The sequence below is a fragment of the Micropterus salmoides genome, unplaced genomic scaffold (assembly GCF_014851395.1).
Source record: "Micropterus salmoides isolate LMB-PRFRI ecotype aquatic unplaced genomic scaffold, ASM1485139v1 Ms_hic_scaffold_2294, whole genome shotgun sequence".
NCBI lineage: Eukaryota > Metazoa > Chordata > Actinopteri > Centrarchiformes > Centrarchidae > Micropterus > Micropterus salmoides.
In genome coordinates, this window is record NW_024041478.1 from 1 (window position 1) to 21,082 (window position 21,082).

Consider the following 21,082-nt stretch of genomic DNA (forward strand, 5'->3'; position numbering starts at 1 on the left):
TGATCGGCTCTCAGGAACAGTTTTACAGGATTTGGACTGAATAAGAAGATGAAGAAGACAACAGCGTGTTCTGGAAAGAAAGAGACGAAGAAGACTGACAGTCTGCCTTTTTCTGATGCTGATGTTCTGACTGCAGATCCAGCTGAGTGGTTACTGAGCATATAAACATCTTTTATACTGATGAGAAAAACAGCTGACTGGTCAGTTTGATGTCTAAATGAAACAAATCTGGGTTTTTAAATTGCCTTTAACTGTTGCATTGACCAAGATAACCAATCAGAAACTACAGCACACCATCCTATCGCTCTACTTACCTGTTTAGTATCGTGTGCCTGCAGATTTCAAAAGCCCTTTCAGGCAACTGTGTGATTTTTGGCAATATAAGATTAACTTGACAATCATGTCATGTTGGACAGTACAGCTGAAAGTGTGGACTGATTTGAAATTCGGTGTGTTCATGTGCTTGTTGGAAGCTCTGACATCTGATATTTGAGACTTGATTGCAACACAGAGACCTTTTTTTTGCAAGAACATCTCAAAAAGTATGTTATCCTTTTCAAGGCATCCAGAGAATTTTATTCTCTGACAGTGGCTCATGAATGCAGCACTTTTCAGCACCTGACTCTCAATCCTTAAAATTTCCACCAGTACTTGAATGCACCACAACAGCAGCAAGAGCACTGCTCCTCAGTTCTTCAGTACCAGGGGTTATTAAAATGCGGTAGCGTGGGCAATTGTCAGATTTTCTTGTGACTTGAAGTCACATGAAATGTTCTGTAAATGATGACTCTATCGTATCATACCGCTCATGTTTAACATCACAGCGAGTCCAAGCCAGAAGTTGAGCACTGCTACATGTTCCTTCGAAGCAAATTAATGTACTGACCTGGAAGGAGTTACAAATTATCAGCAAAAAACATCTATCTCCTACTGCATGTTAATGGGTAAATATTTTTTACAATTTGCATCTCAACACACTCTTAATGGCTGACAATATTTATTTTTGCACTCCTGCATTCGCTCCTCTCTTAAAGTGTGTCTTACAAGGTTTTTCTGGGGTTATTTGAGCTCTTGGGCAAAGGGTGTGAGGTTTCTCCAGTCCAAAACAAAACAATCATATAATCTTGAGAAAACTTAGAAGGACCCGCTGAACTCTGCTGATGAAGGATTTGAAATGTTTTGTGTGTGAGTGTTGGAACACCTTTAGACATGATAGCTCACAGCTGCATTAGTGACTTGCTGACACACACACACACGTCACACACCAGTGATAAATGCATTTAACACACACGCACACTCATCACACACACATCGTCCTCTGATGGCGAAGCAGCCATTTGCATGCCAGTGTTGCTTCAGAGCTGCAGTTAAGTGTTTTGAACTGATAGCTGAGACGCTTTCCTGTCTGGAAACACACTCACACACAGGGTATCTCTGTAGCGTCTGCTTGGTAATAGCGTCTCTCTCTAATAAGGTCGAAAGGTCAAATCACTGTCAGTAAATTTCAGACACACTTTCTGTCTCACACACGCGCCACACACACGCGCACACACACACACACACACACTCAGCTGTTGGTTGAGGTTGTGCAGATCGCTCACCAACAGCTGTCATTCAGAAAGGACGAGTGGCTGTTTAGCACAAAAATGCAAAACAATTAATATTCTTATTTTATCAAATAGACAACACTGAACCCCAAAATGAGGTAAACTCTATGACGTGTCATACAGAGCAGATTCTTTATTATTTGCAATAATCCACTGAAAATCTGTGTTTTAAAGGAATAGTTCAGCATTTTGGGAAATACAACTATTCACTTCAGTATTGCAGAGTTAGATGGTAAGATACCACTCTTATGTCTGTGAGGTCAGTATGAAGCTATAGCCCACAGAGGCTTTTTTTGGTTTTGTAGAGGGCCACTGATAAAAAATATTATAATACTATATATTATTATAGTTATATTAATCTTTTTAAATGTCTTGCATTGTATGAACTTTTTGTCTAAGGTCTTCAAAGAAAAACAACTACTAGCTAAAGCTGTCGCATACAGTTTTTTGCAATTGCTAACCTGCACTGGTCAAAACTGAAGTCACATTGTCAACACTCTTCACACAGTCAGCGAAACAGAAGTGTATGTGGGCCAAACTGTGAATAATTTTTCATTGCTTTCACACAAAATGCATTCAATGACCACTTTCTCCAAAATCCAAGAACTCTTTTCCCATTACTACTTCACCACCTGTGAAATACTATATATCTGCAGCACATTTTGTGTCCTAAACTGTTAAAAACAATTTCCTGCATTTTTGCTGTAGCTGGACAGATATATATATATAGAGAGAGAGAAAATCTTTGCAGAACATTTACATCCATTTTATGTTTTAGAGAAATATGTGTAATGTTTTGAATGTGGTTTTACTGTAAAACTGCAAGATGAGTGTAAAGCAAGAAAACATGCTTATATTTTAGCAGAATTGGTTCAAGGGGATGGTACATCAATTATAGACTGTGGTCATTGGGTCTCAGGTACCAGTGTTAACTATGTAAACAACGGGAAAAAAGTGTATTGCAGCACTGAAATGTCAGGAACTTCTTTTTTTCACAAGTAAATTACTGAATGCATTTCTGATTCATTCTTGTAACACATACTATATAGTACAGTCAATAAAGTGAAAATATGTTACAGGTTTCTTCCAGTTCTTTTTTCTCAGTCGCTTTGTTTTGGCACATTCAGCACATTTGCAAAACTATTTGTATTGGTAAACTATGGCTAAACTTTTGATGACAATGATTGAATTTCTGTATGGCATAGATCAATTTCAACAGTACAGAGTTACAGTAAACATTGCAAGAGACTGGACAGGATTCACAGTTACACAACAAAGAACCAGTATACTGTAATACACTGTGATCAACATGACATACTGTAAGCAATTGATAATGTAGGAAACAGCAGACAAATGTACGTAATAATTTGCATAAATGTGGGTAGGTCAGTGTGTTCTGAGTGACAATGTATGCTTTCTGAGTGGGTATTGTTGCCAGTGTTTTGGCTGAACAAGTTTATTTTGAGGCTTATATGAAGTGTTTTGGTGGTTTGAGTCACTTTTGGAGGTGAGATTAATTGTTTGGCCAGGATGCATGTTGGTAATGTGAAGAGTTTTGAAAAAGTGGCTTCAGTTGTGACCATTGCATCTTAGCAATAGAAAAAAACTGTAAATATAGTGTGGTGAAAAGTACTATTTCTCTCTGTAGTGGAGTTGAAGTATAAAGTAAAGTAATGCACCTCGAAAATACTTTTACCAATGTCCTTATAGGCTCTTTAAAACGTCTCTGCTTTTACTGAGTAAATTCACTCAGTGCAGGTTATGAGCTGTACTATTTCTTGGCAGGGAGCAGTAACTTCCTGGAGTTTCTGCTTGTTGATTAGTGAGCTTTACAGGAGCTGGAAGGTATATTTAGTTACTTTTGGACTGAGCCAGGCTACAAAGTTAACCTAGCTTCCTACGTGAGATACAAACATGAGAGGTATCAATTTAACATCTTCCCATAAAACAAAAAAGTATGTTGTATTATTCCTTTACAAATCAAACCTTCTAATTCAAATTTTAGATTCTTTCAGATTTTAGTGCAAAATGCAAATAACAAAATATCTGTGATAGATAGTGTGTGTGTGTGTGTGTGTGTGTGTGTGTGTGTGTGTGTGTGTGTGTGTGTGTGTGTGTTTCTGTGTGTGTGTGTGTGTGTGTGTGTGTGTGTTGTGTTTGTATTTCTGGGTGTGTGTGTGTGTGTGTGTGTGTGTGTGTGTGTGTGTGTTGGACAGTGACAGAGCAGTAAGTGAAGCACTGACAACAGAGATCAATGACTGAAAGAGAGAGCTGTAATCCACCCTCTTAAAACACACACAGGCTGTAGTGTGTTTGTGTGTGTGTGTGTGTGTGTGTGTGTGTGTGTGTAAGAGAGAGAGAGTTAATCCTTCCCTCTTTCTTCCACTCCTCTGGTTCTTGTAAATGTAAAGAGGCAGAGACAGACGAGACTCGTCTCTCTGACATCCTTCACTTCAGTTTCACTAAAAAGCTCAAAGTAAATAATCAGTTTCATTCCACTTCCTGTTACTCTGTGACCTCTTCATTAGATCTTAAAAAGAAAAGTAATTAGTAAATTGATATAAGTTAAGTACATTTAAATGTATGTGGGAACTTTTTGAATCAGCATCTTGAAGGCTGATTTCTCCTTAAATGTGCCTATAGGATTTCTTTAAATCTCAAAACCCGTTTTCCACTGTGTATGGTGTTTATAACAAATAGATAAGCACCATGTTTTTATGGCTTCTCTGTGAAATGAAAATGTCTTGTACCTCATTTTGTTTATTGCCCCCAAAAGACACATTTTGTATCTTTGGAAACTTTGGATCTGAACAAGAGTTTAAAATACATTTCAGGGATATTAAAAAGTCTGTGTCCATAACATAATTTTTCAGTATTGGACACACCAGACAGTTCTGCAGAGTTAAGCAGAGTCAACATATTATTAGTGAGTTTCTGAAACTGATCAACAAGCTCCTTAACTTGATGAAAATGGATTGTGCTCTGGAAATTTAGATTGTTTTTAAATTGTTGACTTTTACAAGACACTAGAAAATGATACTTGTGAACAAAAAATAATTTCAAAATACAATTTGGTTTGAGCTGAAACAATCAACAGAATATGGATCCACTTTCTGACAACGGATTAATCTCTCCTTTTCAAGCACAAATGCCAAACATTCGCCGCTTCCAGCTTCTCCATTATAAGTATTAGCTGATTTTCTCTGTTTTATATCATTATAAACTGAATATCTTTTGCGTTTGGATTATTGGTTGAACATAACAAAACAGTTGAAGACGTCACGTTGGACTCAAGGAATTTCTGACATTCATTTTCCAATCAAGTTTAAAACAATTAATCCAGAAAATAACTGGCAGAATTATCAATAATGCAAATAATTGTTAGTTAGTTCACTTCTGGAGTTTAACCACCGTTGCTCAAGTTCTTTTGAACAAAGCACTGCACCCTCAGCTCCTCCAGCAGCAGCAGCAGCTCATATGATGTGTGGTCTCAGTGTGTGAATATAAAGCAGTGCGGTGCTGAAAGGGTCATCTGTCCCGGACAAACTGAAGGTCAAACAAAGATAAGTTATTGAGCTTTAAGAAACCGAAGCTGTAACGAAAAAAAATCAAGTTTTGTCATGACTGTTGTGCTCGGATGGAAAAATGACAGCCGGAGCTGTGAAGTGAAGCCGGCAGCCTGGCGGTGTTTGCAACATTTTCTAGCGGTTGAACTAAACAACATGTTATATTTGGCCGTTTGTCTTGCAGATGGAATTTTGTAGCGATGGATTCGATAAACACAGGCAGCCAAATGTCTTTGACAGAACAGCATCAGGCTGGAAACCAGCTGCTGGTCGGAGAGGCTGGAGTTCGCTGCAGCTTCAGACGTTTCACTGTGCAGTCAGCAGAGGGTCGCTCACAGCTGTTAGTGAGAACACGATTTAACTTCTTATCAAGGTTACTACATTGAAAATATTACTCTGTCAAACCCACGCTGGGACAGTATACAACAGGCATCATGGCAAAATGCATTCATTCACAAATTAGTATAAAGCACAGTATACACACATACAGGTATTTGTGTAGCACTTTATTGTATTCTTATTAAGTGTTTTACATGAGGCAAAGAAATGTAAAAGGTAAATGGACTGTACTTAAATTGCACCTTTCTAGTCTTCCAACCTCCCAAAGCGCTTTACACTAGAGGGTGACATGGGGGTGGATTTTCACTTCTGTCCTGTCCCACTCCCACATACATACTCTAGTCCCATCCTAATCCCATGAAAGAGTAAAAAAACTACTCCTGTCCCATCCCAATAATAGAAGAATGAGTCCTATGCCATCCCCTTCCCGACAGAAATTTCGGAAAATAGTGTTTATTCATGCATATTTAACAAGTTTCACACATTTATACACTGATTGTAAACCATGTAAGGTGTCACCTGCACAGAGAGGAGTTCAGTCTTTTGCCCAAGGACACTTCGAGGTGCAGACTGGAGGAGGGATCAATCCACCAGCCTTCAGATTAGTATGTGGCCTACTTTACCTCCTGAGCCAAGACGATTTGAAAACCCCAATGAAGAGAAAAAAAGAACTGATTAATGTAGCATAAAAGATAATTTGATATTTTTCTTTGTTCAGGAATTTCAGTGTGTCCCTATAAACTATAAATTGTCGGCTGCCAATTGTCAACCATGACTGAATTTCTTAAAGATTAGTTTCAGACTTGGTTGTCTAGTTATATAAATGTACAACACATGTTCTATATTTTACATTCAGCCTGTGGAATTATGTTCATAATGGACAAATCTGCGTTGCACAATCTATGTAGAGTTAGGGGCTGATGCAGGAAGTAGTGTGCCCTTCATGGAATCCTCTCTCGTACAACTAACGTGTCACCTGGATGCCACCTGTTTTTTATGGTTATGTTTAGGCACATGATATAGCTTTAACCTGCTACTGTACAGTTTTGTTCGTATATCTTTACTGTCAACCTGCTAGTTTTAATACAGTGGTCACAGAAAATAACTTTTTTATTATTTATGATGTTAATGTCTGGTAGGCATCTGGTCACACATCTGAACAATGTCTCTGGTTAAAGGTTTAACATCTGTTCTAGATCAGTGCTCAAGCTATAGTAGACTGAACAACAACAATACTCTTTATACCACATTTAAACCAACTAACTTTTGGTCCATGCTCTAGACTGCAGAGCAGAGTAAAGTGGAGCAGGACGACACGGGAAGCTGTTAAACACGCTGTGATTTGTTTAAATAGACATCAGTGACAATGGAGTGCATGGAGAGAAGTCTGTTGTGAGGTTTAGGGGAGTCATCGAGCCCCTGCAGGGGAGGACATGGATGACCTGGGGAAAAATATGGAGGGGAAACTAAGTTAAATGAATGTGATTTATTTAGGGAATTAAAAAAAAAAGTTGTTGACCTGAATCATTTCTTTTATTTCTAATTCAACTGGGCTGGGACTGGGTTTTATTTTTTGGCCCCCCAGTACAGTAAATGATTGATGAGAATTCAATCCGTTAATGTATGAAGGGAGGCATGAACTTTTTTCAGCTTCTGAAGGTTTCATGACAGAAAACATTGGAGAACCACTGTCATGGCATCATGAAGGATAGCCGACTGAAAGTAACGTTATCGTTACATCCACGGTACTTGATAAAGTTATGTTAGCTTGCATGCCGCTTGCATGTTTTAATTGTTTGTCCCAGCTTCCTGTTTATTTAGTCCATAAGTATTTTCCTACCAAGCACAGGCCTGTAAACAGGTACTTTTGGGTGGCGGAGGAGCTGCATTGCAGGATTCTGCAAGTCGTTGAATAAGACTTTGCATTTAAACAGTAATTAGTTCATTTACCTCCTTTCACATTATTGTTTAGTTTTTTATTGTTTCATGAAAATGTAATACATATTGTCATAGTTTTTGCATTCAAGAGTTACTTTTGCGTTTAGTTTTTGTATTTTTTTGTTCATTCGCCAACAAATATTTTTCTTGATAGTTTTCATTGATGAAATTAAAAGTGATTTGCGGTGCCTCTTAACATGAACCTTATCATTGTCCTCTGGTTTTTCCATCCATGCTAGAAAAACTACTCAAAAAAGACTCGGACTCAATAAAGAATCAAAATAGAGAAAAAAAATAAAGGAATTAATAAATAAAGTGTTATAATATAATAGTTTATAAACATCCGCCTGAGGAAAATTGTTTAGTGGGCGCAAGTTTAAGAACCTTTCTATAGGAGGTCTCATTTAGTCATGGTAGCTAATACTGCTAATGCCAACAGTCCAGTTTTTCTTCTTCTCTATATTCCAAACAAAACAATCACCAAAATACATAATTTCTTTCTTTTATGGCAGAAAAGAACAACCAGGCCGTTGAGTGTACAAAGCTAGTACAAGTACAAGCTACAAAGATTTATGAGCTGGATACATGTTGACTTTTGTTGTTTTAAAAAGTCATTGATTATTTTGTATATTCATTAGTTAGAATCTCTGTTAAGATGCCTAGTACCGTTTGGGTTTATTGAAATAGGTGTTTTAGTGCTGGTTTTACATTTTGAGCAGGACACTTCACATCAGCCAGAGCTTTTGCAACACTGTGTAGCTTTAACAAAGATATTCTGACTCAGAGTCTCGCAGTAAGAAGCAGGGAATTTAATTTGAAAGATCAGTTTATGATAAACACAACACCTACACATGAAGTAAACAGTGTAAAAGTAATTCAACATGCATGTAAAAAACGTTGTATGCGATAATGAATCAGAATAAGGCAGGAGCGTCTGCAGACAGACAATGACAGACATTAAAGTGCTTACATGCAGAGAATAACAAATGAGGCTGTTTCCTTTGATTCTAACAGTCATTTACAGCATTGATTGTTTGCTGGCTGTATGGACAGCAGAGAGGCCGGCTATTGGCTCAGGTCATCACCTTATAAACGCACTCAACGCCTCCTCAATACAGTCACACTGCATCACCACGGATGGATGGAGGGATAGATTAATAATGAACACAAGGGTTGAGGGACATGACTCATTTTAACTGCTTCTTATAGCTGTCAATTCGGCAGTTTATTTATTTATTCATTTATTGTTTTATTTTTATGTTGCACTTTTATTTATTTTATTTATTTTATTATTTTATTTTTATTTTATTTACAGTAAAAGTCCAATTGTAAAAGTCAGATTTTTAAAATTTTTCATAGCAAAAATCACAACTCCAAACTCTCCACACTGGGGAGAGAGTTAATAGTAGTAAAAAAGTAAAAAAAAAACAACACAATCTACATGATTTTCTCCAGAAAAGGGAATGAAATTTTGTTTGCGATGGAAACTAGGGGCTACAGGACCAGAATCAAACTACAGCATAACACAATAACTGTATTTACTAACTAAAAAGTGAATATATTGTTAAGGTACCTTTAAATTTTTCTATAAAGAAACTAATAAAACGGGGCACAGTTCAGCTCAGCCGGTAGAGCGCACTCTACGTACAAGGCTTTTGCCTTTGCTACATGTTGTCCCCTCTTTCACTCCCTCATTTCCTGTCTCTCCACCTGTCCTCTCCCTGAGAGTTTGCTGCGGAGTCTCTGGGGAGATTTTCTTGAAGAGGCACTCTGCCAACCCGACACTTCAGGATTTTGAGTTCACTGGTCACAAGGAGTAATGCTTACCTTTCGAAAACAGTTATATAAAGTCTTCTGCGCCTCTGGAAGATCTTTGTCAAGTCTGAGAAAATAAGCCTAGCGATGTCATGTCAATTTTCAAGTCAAGCCAAATTTATTTATAAGGCCCGATTTCACAAATTTGCCTCCAAAGGTTTTATAATGTGTACAGCATACAACACCCTCTGCACTAGATTTAGATGGAGAAACCCCTCACTCCACCCTTTTAACAGGGGGAAAAGGAAGAAAGAGCAGCAGAGGAGGGATCCCTCTAAGAGGACAGACAGACATGCAATAGATGTTGTGTGTTCAGACTAGACCAACACCATATAATTACAGTATGGACAATCATGATGACAAAATAATAATAAGAACATTGTAAATTACTTCAGGTGTTGCCAAACAGTCCTGAGTCACATTGTCTCCTCTTCACTATGAAGACCTGAAAAGGACATGGTCACTATGGAGACTACAGATTTCAAATAAAAAGTCTGTGTTACAAACTGGAGGCGTATAATATATATGAGTGACTACTAGACAGGAGGAGTTTGACGAAAGAAGCTATGGAGAATTATGGAAAATGTAGGATCCTTTCTTTAAGCTTGTCTGTGGATCAAAAATGTGAGACCCTAACCTCTGTCCTCCTGAGTGAAAGTTGACTTGACACATCCTCCCCAGCACCTCCTTATACAGACTTTGTCGCTCTTTGCGCTACGTACTTGACTTCTTCTCCTGTCACGGCCTAACAGAAAATATGGCTCGTAATAAACTGCTGCATAATCCACCTATACGCCTGTTTTTCTGGTGAGGATAGTCTGCAATCCACACAACTCAATTCCCTGCGGAGTTTTTAAGCTCTGAATTTTACCTTTTGCTTGTTCTCTGGTGTATTGAGTAAAGCGTTTTCTCCACAGGCAACCGTTCAAATCCATTTTCCAATCCATCCATTTTTACAATTAGCTACAGTGGGCGAGGAAATAAAATAAATGGCTCACATCTTCTCTTCTTGCACACCTCTTATGGCCCACTGAACTACTTTCTGTCCACAAAACGTCTGATGTCAGCAGGTTTTCAGGTTGGAATCAGTGTGGATTCATTCCAGCTGGATGAGATTTCATACTGCTTACATGCTGCTGATTTCTCATGTCTGGTGTGAAATGTGGTTAGCAATAAGGTAAAATGTAAAGTTTGTCCTGACTGTAGCACTAGAGGAGAGAGGTCATGGGGTCATCAGTAGAAAAAGTAATACTTTCATGACAATTTGACCATTCATTTGAATATTTCATGAGTACAGACCATCATGTTCCACAGAAAAGTTTCAGTGCAGACTGGTCGCTGCTTGTTGGCATATGTTGCACTGGTTGGGCTGATGGCTCAGCCTTTTTGCCCTGTAACGAGAGCAGCAAAAGAAAAAAGCTCCTTTGTTTAAATGGAGACTTATTTGGTTTATGTTTCATGTTCGTGCATCTTGTTTCATGTGCTATTTTCCCCTGTTGCTCTGAAGAAGTATTTTTAGACCTCAAAACTTGTTTTTATGACTGAGACGTTGGCAGACGGAGCAGCGAGGCTTTTAAGCAGGTGTAAATCAGGTTTGTATAACGTTTAACACCCAGCAGGCCTGTAATAATCACAGCTGCGGATAAGAGGCTAATGATTTGTTGCTGAGGCTTGTTTAAAACATTTCAAATCAACTGGAGTTATTTCTTTTTGTTTAAACTGCAAGTGTAGGACTCGACCCTGACCTTAAACTGTAACATGATCACACAATTATGTGATGGATATCTTAAAATGTACATATTTTTGACTTTGTTTTACCATAAATATGCTTGTACTACCCACAGTTTTACAGTTCATCACTTAAACTAATCTTTGGTTATAAATACTCTGGAACAAACTTTTTATTTAACTGAAGGTTGTGTATATTCAGCAAAAAGCAGCATTTGTTGAAGTGAGACTTAACAGCTTTCTAGTTGTTAGCTTGTCTCTTAATTTAAACATCTGATTGTTTTCTCCTCTGTTGTTTTAGATCTGTAATACGTCCTGATGCTTTTAAGTCCAGTGTCTGTTTTTATATTGAAGTCCGACAAACCAAGCACAATCAGAAAAGAGATAACAGACTGTAGCTATATGAATGAAATTACATTTGAAATCTTTCTAAAAAAGCAAAGCCAACAACATAGATTAAAAATACAACAACAAAAATAAAGCAAATGAATAAAAAAATCACGGATGGTGCACAGTTTGTCCATAAATAACTTTTTTTGGGGTTTCCCACAATACATAAATCACTGATATTTTAAAATATTGCCTTCTTGCAAAACGGCAATGATGTAATGTCACTCTATCCTCCTTACATTTATGTTCTTTATTAGTTAACCGTCTTTAAACTACGTGGATACACTTAATCATATTTGATCCCACTCCCACTCTATTTGCCCCAGTTTTGTTGTGTGGAAACTATTTAAAAAATGTTGCCAGTAAGAGCTATTTTCATTTTAGTGCTTTATTGAACAGGACACTAATCATTGATTAACAGAAAACATATGTAAACTGTAAACAAGTAGGAGATGGCTTAGATGATTACTTTTTTTCTGTTGCCCTAGGCCAGATTAAAAAGCCATCATAACAATAGGTTTAAAAGACATGCCATAAATTGGTATGTACAACGTAATAATTATGCACAGAACTGAACAGTTCTCTTCCACAAATAATGCCACTATTAACATGACGGTCAGCTACAACTGATACTAAATAAGTAAATATAAAGAAAAAAGAGCATGATGAGATTTATTTTTTAGATTAACTGATTTTTATTGTTTTGGAGGACAGAACTGAAACATCGCCAAGTAAAACATACATACACATAGCACAGTTTACTTGTGTGTTTATTTTAATGTTTCGATAGGAGGAACTACTTGCCGTAATGTAGTTAATTTTCAGCATGGCGGAGTGATACACGAGTGTTTGGCCGCGGTTTTCTTGTTCAAGTTTGAGGAAGACATTTATGCTGAGTAAATTGTTCTTTCTGTGCTTTGCCTTCAAACCGACATTAGGCACCAGTAGTGTGCATCAGTGTTCACCACAAGATTACAGTAACGTTACCTCCCTAAGTGAAACTGTCAAGCGTAATGGCGCGTCTCGACAGAAGGAAACGGGTTTGCTAGCTGCATGTTGCTGGTCTTATTTCCCTCTGTTTTCTTCAGGTTAGTATCCTTCAAAAGGCCCGTGTTTTGTCAAAATAATTTCAGTTCAACATAAAAGTGGGTACTGTCCTGTTCCCTTCTCAGATAGACGTGTATTGTGTTTATCTCAGTTACTGAAAAACTCCCCTTCTTATGTCATTCTTAGCTAACTAGCTTTAGCTTAGCTCAGTTAAAATGAACGTGTTGCTGTAAAAAAAGGTAACGTTAACTTAGTGGCTCTCCTACTGCTCATAGCAGGTTGGTGTTCACTCTCATGCAATACTTTGAAGTAGTTAAAGGGATGTTTTTTTTCTCTAGCCTCATTTAAACTTCTTCTAGCTAACCTTACAGCAGCTTTCTGACTGGGCTTTCCATTTATTGGCAGGTTGTTAACATGCTAAGTGCTGGTTAGCATCCATTCCAGACAGAACTTCACCAGGTAACATTAGGCTGCAAGTCCATCTGTTAAAACTGTAATAAATAACCTGTAAGTAAGGTCTACATACTTACAGGACATCACCTCGGGTACTGGGAAATTCTGACAGCATTTTTCACCATATTTTGAATGTTCATAAAACAAACAAAGAATCTTAATCAGATGTAATAAATGGCACATTCATTGATGATGAAAATAATCTTTGCAGCAGTTGCAGCCCTAGTCATCAATTGCTCAATCTGATTTTGCTGCCCTTTATAGATAAAAGTCTGTCTTTAACAGATGTGCTGGGGATAAAAGTTCATGTACTAATTTCAGTTCTGACACTTTGTATTTGTGTGTTCCAGATCTATGACGCAGAGGGGACGTTACAGCACTTTATTGATGGTAATGATCCCAGTAAGTCGAGCTGGATGAGGTATATCCGCTGTGCCAGACACTGTGGGGAGCAGAACATGATGGTTGTACAGTACAGGTAAGAACAAGTCTTAATTCTTTGACCCACATTTGGTGGATGCTTGTCATCCAAAACTGCCCTCTATTGTACCAGGAGTTTGTGAAAGCACTGTATACCAATACCCTATAATACTAAAATACCATGAAACACATTTTTAAGTTAAGTTAATTTTAGTAGGCTCCACTTGGAACATTTGGTCTCACCACTGGGGACCCTCAGATGACTGAAAGGAGGGGATTAAGGACAAGAATAGGGGTGATTGACTGTGCTAGAGATACCTATTACATCTCTATTTCAGAACTATTTCAAAGGATTTGCAGCAGTTATCAAAAGTTTCTTTAAAAAAGAAATAAATTCAGTTCTTCCCTTCTCTTGAGTTTAATTTATGATTATATCAGGTGTATACTTTGAGCATTTTTTGTTTATTTAGAGTCATCTTTAATTTGCACCAAACACTGCCTTTAGGCTGCTCACGAATAGATGATGTGGTCACACAGTTAGACAAGATAAAATAACATTTTGGATTTTGGCAGCTTCAGCAAACATTAAAACGACCATCATACCAACAAATAAATGGACTGAATACACCAGTTCCCCCCAGAATTGTCTTAAGCCGTGAAAGATACTGTAATTACATTAAACCTTTACACATAAGGTCAAATTGGCATCTACAAACTGAAAACCATTAGCAGCTAACACTGTAGTTGCTGCTTCAACAGAATAAGGAATATAGAAATGCTAGACATAACACAGAAATGTACTTCTAATTTAAATTTTAATGGTCCCACAAAAGAAAGCTTTTGTTAGTTGTCTTACATTACCCCTAATGTAAGAAAAAGCCAGTCAGTCAGTGTGGTGTACAGTTTATTTAAAGAAACACAAGAACGCATTTTAAGAGTTAAGTAGTGAATTCATTGAGAAACGGCCAATAAAAGCACCTCTCCTTACAAAAAATGTATAAATGAAAAATCATCATAAAACTGAGTGACTCACAGTGTGACTCATTTACAATATTAAAATCAATTATTATGAACTTACACTAGTAAGCAAAATTCTAACAAAACAAACAAAAATACTAAAACAACTAAAACATCAGTTATTTTCCACACCCCTATACCCCGGACTTACTAAAAAGGGCTCAAAATGTCCGCGAGAGAGCCCTCACGCACTTGACAGTTTGACAGTGGGACAGTGTGTGATCTTTCACTGATATTCTGTGATTAGACAATATTTATTCAGCAGTATCTTGTCTGTGTTATAAGGACTTAACGACTTAACTTTCAAAAGAAAAAAAGATTGATTAACAGACTTTTAAGAACAGACATGTCTGAAAGTATTTGTTTATTACTACAATACAGTATTTGTATATCAAACCTTGGTTAGATGGAGTAATGTAAGTTCTGTTTAGTAAGTACCGAAAAAGCATCAAATGTACATAATCGATAGGCAAACATTATACTCTTCAAAACCAAAAGCTGTCACAATGTCACAACTAAAGCTCTGCTGCTGTTGTGACATTTAGATAAAAGAATCTCATAAAATGCTGTAAGCCTTATCTGCTGTGGCTTTCTCTGCATTTTCTTGTACCCATGCGTTGACTTCTTCTTCATGTTTTTCTGTAGTTCATTGATTTCTTCTTCCAGACTTTCTGCGTTTTCTTCATACAGATTCTGTTGAAGCTCATTCATTTCTTGTTCTTGTTTCTTCTTCAGTCTGTTGAAGTCTTTCTCATACGCTTAGTTCATGAGCAGGTTTTTCATAATGAGGTCATTGTTTTTTTGTTGCTTTTGCTTCATGTCCTCCATTTCCTTGTCGTGCTTTTCCATCAGAGCTGCAAAGTCTGTCGTATATTTGTTTATGAACTCATTGAATTCTTCAGCTTGCCTTCTGGCCTCCTCTGCATTTTTTCTTTTCATTTCCTCCACTCTTTTCTCATAGTTTTGTTGTGCCACTTTCCATTCTCTTTCCTCTACTTTTCTTCTGAGTCTATCTTCTTTTCTTTTGTTTTCATATTCCTTTCTTTCCTGCTCATATTCTTCTCTGAGCCTTTTCAGTTGTGCTTGTTCTTCCTCTTGTCTCTGTTGATCTTCTCGATATCGTGTCTCCCACCATTCTTTTCGTTCTTTCTCCCAAGCCTCTCGTTCTCGTCTTATGTCTTCTCTATTTTGCATCAACTTTCTGTCAGCAGTTACGTTTTTTTCTGATTCAGATTTTATTTTGTTCTCCAGAGCTTGGAGTTGCTGTTCCCACTGCTGTCGCAGTTGTTCTTCTTGCATTTTTGAATTTCTGTTGTCTTCTTTCCTCTTTTCCTCTTCTCTCCTCCTTTTCTCCTGTTCTTTGTTGATGTACTCTTCTTTTTCCTTCAGTTTTTTGTCTCTCTCTGCTCTTTCTTCTTCGTCTTTTTCTTCTTTGCTTGAATTTCTTCATCGTGTTTTCTTTCTAGCTCCTCCTTCTCTCTCTGCATCTCTCTTTCTTTCTCTTTCAGGATCCTCTTCACTTCCTTTTGTATTGCTGCCTCAGCTTCTTGGAACATCGCTGTGGTGTAGTAGCTACCTCCATTTTTCTTCCCATTGTTTCTACATAGTTCAACAGCTGTCTGACTTGTGTTTTATTTGTTTGATCTTTGTTATTGAAGACCAGGTATCTTCCTCCACAGTCAGCAATCAGTTTTTTGACAAAGCCGTCACTTTCTTCTTCCATGTAACTCTCCATTGTTTGATATGTTGTATGTGAATATAACAATGATGAAGTCTCCTGACTTCTTGCCAAAAGTCCGCTTGATCAGTTTCTTTTTCCTCTTGTGTAAAGCGGCCGATCTGCACCACCAGTAAAAGTACATGAGGTCCTGGAGCCAACAGGCTGATGCATTTCACAAGTTCCTGTATAACTTCATCGTTGGACAGTGTCGTGTCGTACAAGCCGGGGGTGTCGACCACAGCGACAGGCCTTCCATCAATCTCTCCCTTGGCTTTTTGGCATTGCGCGGTCACTGACTTCATGCAGGCTTTAGATTTGAAGCATTCTTTGCCCAGAATGGTGTTTGCAGTGGCACTTTTTCCACAACCAGTCTTCCCAATCAGCGCTATCCTGATATGCTCTCTGCTCTGATTCTGATCATGTCCTGCCATCTCCAGTTGAGCCTTACAACTAGCCTTTATCTGTCGAGGCTTGACAATCATTTGTTTTGTGAAGCATCTGGATCCCGCATCTGTCATCTTTTTCACAGTATGCAACACCGTAGAGTCCTGCTGCTTGTCCTTGATGTTGATGACAATGTAGCGTCCTCCACAGCTCTGACAAAGCCCCTGGATGTCCTTGTTTTCTTTTAGAAAGCTAACAACAGCTGGATCTGCAGAATCTGCCTCCACAGTGAACAGAATCATGGTGAAGTCATTCACTCGAGAGCTGAATGTGTTTTGGATGGTCTCTAACTCCTTCTTGTCTCCATCAGTGAGGGGACCCACAGGTAGGACCAGGATGAAGGCATGGATGCCCTCAGGATCAAAGAGGGAGAAACACCTAAATGTATCCCTCTTGACTGTCTCCTGAGGTTTTCCATACAAAGCAGCAGCAGCAGCTCCACCACAGAAACCCGACATCCACACACCTCTGCCTGATTTCTGACACACTCTGAGTCAGCAGGTGGACCAAACTTTCTTTCTCCCAGAATGGCATTGGCTGCCAAAGTCTTCCAGGTTCCAAATCTCCCACACAACACTAAGTTGAGAGGAAGTTACAGATACTGTCATGGGATCATCCCCTCCAGTACAGTTTAGATGTCGTCCCCTGTTGTCCCACACTTGGCCATCTTTTCAATGAGTTCTTTAAGATCAGATTCTGATGGATCTTTTCTGTCGAAGTTAACTCTGTGCTGCCTTTGTCTGCAGTCTCGTGTGAGTTTATCTACTGCAGAATACTTTCCTTCCTCGCTATGTGTAAAGATGACCATCGAGTATTTAAAGGCATCTTGACCAAAGAAGCTCAGAATGAACTTTAATTTTTGTCTATCCTCTTCACTGAAATCAGAAGGCTTCACTAACAGCAGCAGAACATTTGGTCCAAGGGGGCAAAGAGCAACACACTTTTTCATTTCATGTCTCACTTTATCCTCAGGCAGACTGAAGACGTCTGAGGTTTTCACCATCGTTAAGGATATTTTGTTACACTCTCCTTTAGAGACTGTACATTGAGTCGACATTTTCAGAAAAAGAAAATCTTTCCTCTCTGTCATGAAGTTGGTTAGCATTGTCTTTTTATTCTGACTCTTTCCAAACACCACGATCCTGAGTTCAAATGCTGTAAAACAACAACAAAGAGCATTACAAATTTCCACAATGACATTGAGCACATTGTTATCTGCTTTCCATTTAAATTTGTAATTCATGCATAACGTGAATGTCAACATCGTTAATTTCTTCCATCTTGCAGCTGGCTTAAAGTATGTTTAGCACAGTAACTTTTATTCTACCCGGTCGCCGTGGTTTTAATGTGTTCTTACTAACTGCATCTGTGATATATATTGATATGTGTCACCAGAATTACCGTGTGCTGCAGATGCCATGATGTCACTTTGATGGAAACTTGTCAGAGAGAAATTCAAGCAGACAAGATGTTGGTGTCTGTTGGATTTCAGGAAACACAAGACATTATCTTGCAAATAAGTATTTATCACACAGATAATAATTATTGAATGGTAAAACATTCTCCTTTACATCCTGTAAAGCAAGCTCACTGAGTATAAAATACTACTTCCATGGTGTACCAGAATGCTTTGTCTATAGATATTTGTTTAATTTTTTTAATTTTTTTTATTTAACCTGTCCTGCCCAGCAGCCTTGTATAGAGTATGATGACCTGGATACCATATTGTGCCAGACAGATTTTACTTTAACAAGAGAGTATAAATATACTCCTTTCTCTGTTTTATTATTTATTTAATTATGTATTGATTTGTCACCGGGCCGGACAGGGGGCAGACACGGGGATAGGGGGGCACAAACAGACAGCACAGAATGCTTTGTCTGTAGATTAAATAACAATGAATGCCCAATGCACTTGGATAAACCATTATGACAATAAGCCAGTCTTTAACAAACATCTATATCTTTTATCTTCTTTTATACTCTCTCGCGGCACTTACATGATCTGAAATGATAGTGAATTGTTATAATTATCGTCATCATGCAGGTTTGATATATGTAGAAACACGTTATGTGTTGAGTTTATGAAGTTCTAAGGAAGCGCTGAATATCTAGCAGTATCTCCGCCATTGTCTTGTTGTGTCAGTGTTGTTATTGCTGTGTTATTAATGCTGTAGGTGAAACAAGCGCTGCACTGCATCTAAAAAGCACAGGGAGGCGTCACATCGGCCCCTGTGAACAGGCACTAGGGCTGAACGATTAATTGCATTTGTGATATTATCGCGATCTAATAAAACGAGATTTTCTAATCGCTAAGGCTGCGATTACACTCTGTTCACATGACACCCAAGAGTAGGGATGGGGATCGAGATCCGGTTCCAAAAGGACCCGGTTCCAAAATTTCTCAAAACCCGAAAATCAATAAGGTTCGAGCTTATCGATACTGCTATCGAGACTTGCGGGCTATGATGTAACGTTATGTCTCGAGCGTCAAATCTGATTTACTTTGAAATGCAATGTATAAGAAAATCATCAGGCTGCAGTCTCTGCCTGCTCTCTGACGGCTCCTACACACACACACACACACACACACACACACACACACACACACACACACAGCGGCAGCAGAGTGAGAGGCTGCGGCGTCGCGGTCGAATAACGTTGCGGTGAGGGTGAAGTTAGCTCCAAACTACTGTAAAGTTAGTTGATGACAGCTACGCTCCTTACTGTAAGTACGTGCAATAAAACCTTTGCAAGTAAAAAGACAATACTTTATCAATACGTCTGTAAGGTAACGTTAAACATGTAGAAATGGTTAATTTAATCATCTCTGTCCTCAGTCTCTCATCCTGGATGTTTTATACAAGCACAGCTAACGCTAGCTTGGCATTAGCTAAATGTTAAAAACAAGCTAAATAGAAAGCTGTCTGTCTGGAGCACAGACTGGTCTGTAGCCTTAAAAACTCAGCTGCTGGTTGAGACAGGTGATATGTCATCTCAGTATGTAACGTTATCACACATTGAATATTTTCCTCAAACCATGCCGGCCTACCTCATGCCCGTTGGGTCTGGTCTTACCAAATAACCATCGCTAAATAATAGTAAAGTAGCGATAGTGGTATCTATAAAGAATTGGATCGTTAAGCAGTCTCAATAAGGGTATCAGTATCAATAAAAATTAACAATCCTCATCCCTACCCAAGAGGAAAGTCTGAAAGCACTCCGGTGTTGTCGGAGAATTACTCTTATTATTAAATTAGTATTCAACACTAGAGGCGACACTTGGTTTTATTTTTGTTGGCCTACTTTTGAAATGAACCTCAAACTGAGCATTTTTTTGTTTGCTTACTGGGATACAGAAAGATGGACTCCTAGGAGATTTGAACTGAGATAAGGACGCATTAATTGCTGGTTGAACTGTGGGTTTTGTTTTAAGCGCTTACTGTATAAACACACTTAGTTTTTCTTGTGGTCTGTAGGCAGGCCGACCTGATCATATTATATTATTTATTTACTATGACTTGACTCTCAAATTATCTTTGTCATATTATTATAATTTGATATTCCTTCTCCACCATTGCTCATAATAATAATTAATGCATCACCTAATTTCATCAGAACACAGAGCTGACTCACAAGAAATAACTGTGTATGTTTAATCTATCTAATATTGTGTTGGTCATACTATATACTGATTTACTGCTTGTCCATTTTGAATAATACAGAAGGTAAAGAGCTTAAAAATGAATTGCATATTAAATCGCAATATTGGTTAAAAAAAATCGCAGTTTGTTTAGTTTTCAAAATCGTTCAGCCCTAGCGGGCACTGCACTAGTTGTGGAGACATTTGCAACAAATAAATCCAATATTTCCAACACTAGGGTAAAAAGACAGAGGCAGCCTTTTACAAACTTTTCCCCAAAGCCAAATGTCGTACGAAACATATAGTTAAGCTTTATCTAGTGTGTGCTTTGTTATTTCTGAAGCCTATAGTGACACTGAACTGATGCTGTATTTAACTATATTTGCAATATGCTGTCTGTTGAGCAACATCCGTCTTTTCAAAGCCAAAGCGCCTCCATGCTAGCAAGGTTGATCCATATCTAGCAATTCAATCAAACAACGTAGACTGCCATTCTGAATGAGTCAGTGTTTTATCTCCTGGCACTGTTTGTGCACTCCTTCATAAAACATACTTAATACTTTGTCATTAGAAAAAAATTGTAATAAACCAAATAAATATTTCACTCAAAAAATATATTTGCCATGACTTTATATTCTTTATGCTCAGTTGCAAACCTCATTATCAATCTTCAGGGGTCAATTCACAAAAGGATTGTGTGGCTTTTGCACTCGCACAGGGAGACATGCATCTCTAACTGCTCTGCTAAGCAATTAGGCTCCTTAGTGCTCCGTTGCTGTAGTATTTAAATTACATAATATGCATACAATTAGCTTAAAATTTTCCCTTTTCTATGCAAATAAGCTTCATTACAAAAAGAAAAACAATTCACAAACACCCATGCTAATAGCCACACGCTGTTAAAGTGAAATTGTTAGCGTCTTCAAAAAGTTGGTGGTAACTGAAGTGCTTTTATA

The 21,082-nt window shown here is 38.0% G+C and overlaps 1 long non-coding RNA gene and 1 pseudogene across 1 annotated transcript; one reads left to right on the forward strand and one right to left on the reverse strand.

The window, feature by feature from the left end:
* Positions 1–12,189: 12,189 nt before the first annotated feature.
* On the forward strand, positions 12,190–13,614 carry LOC119917868. The gene is made up of 3 exons (XR_005447346.1): positions 12,190–12,471; positions 12,836–12,889; positions 13,234–13,614. It is a non-coding gene; the product is annotated as an uncharacterized LOC119917868 (long non-coding RNA).
* A 994-nt stretch (positions 13,615–14,608) lies between these two features.
* Positions 14,609–16,891, reverse strand: LOC119917867 (annotated as a pseudogene).
* Positions 16,892–21,082: the final 4,191 nt, after the last annotated feature.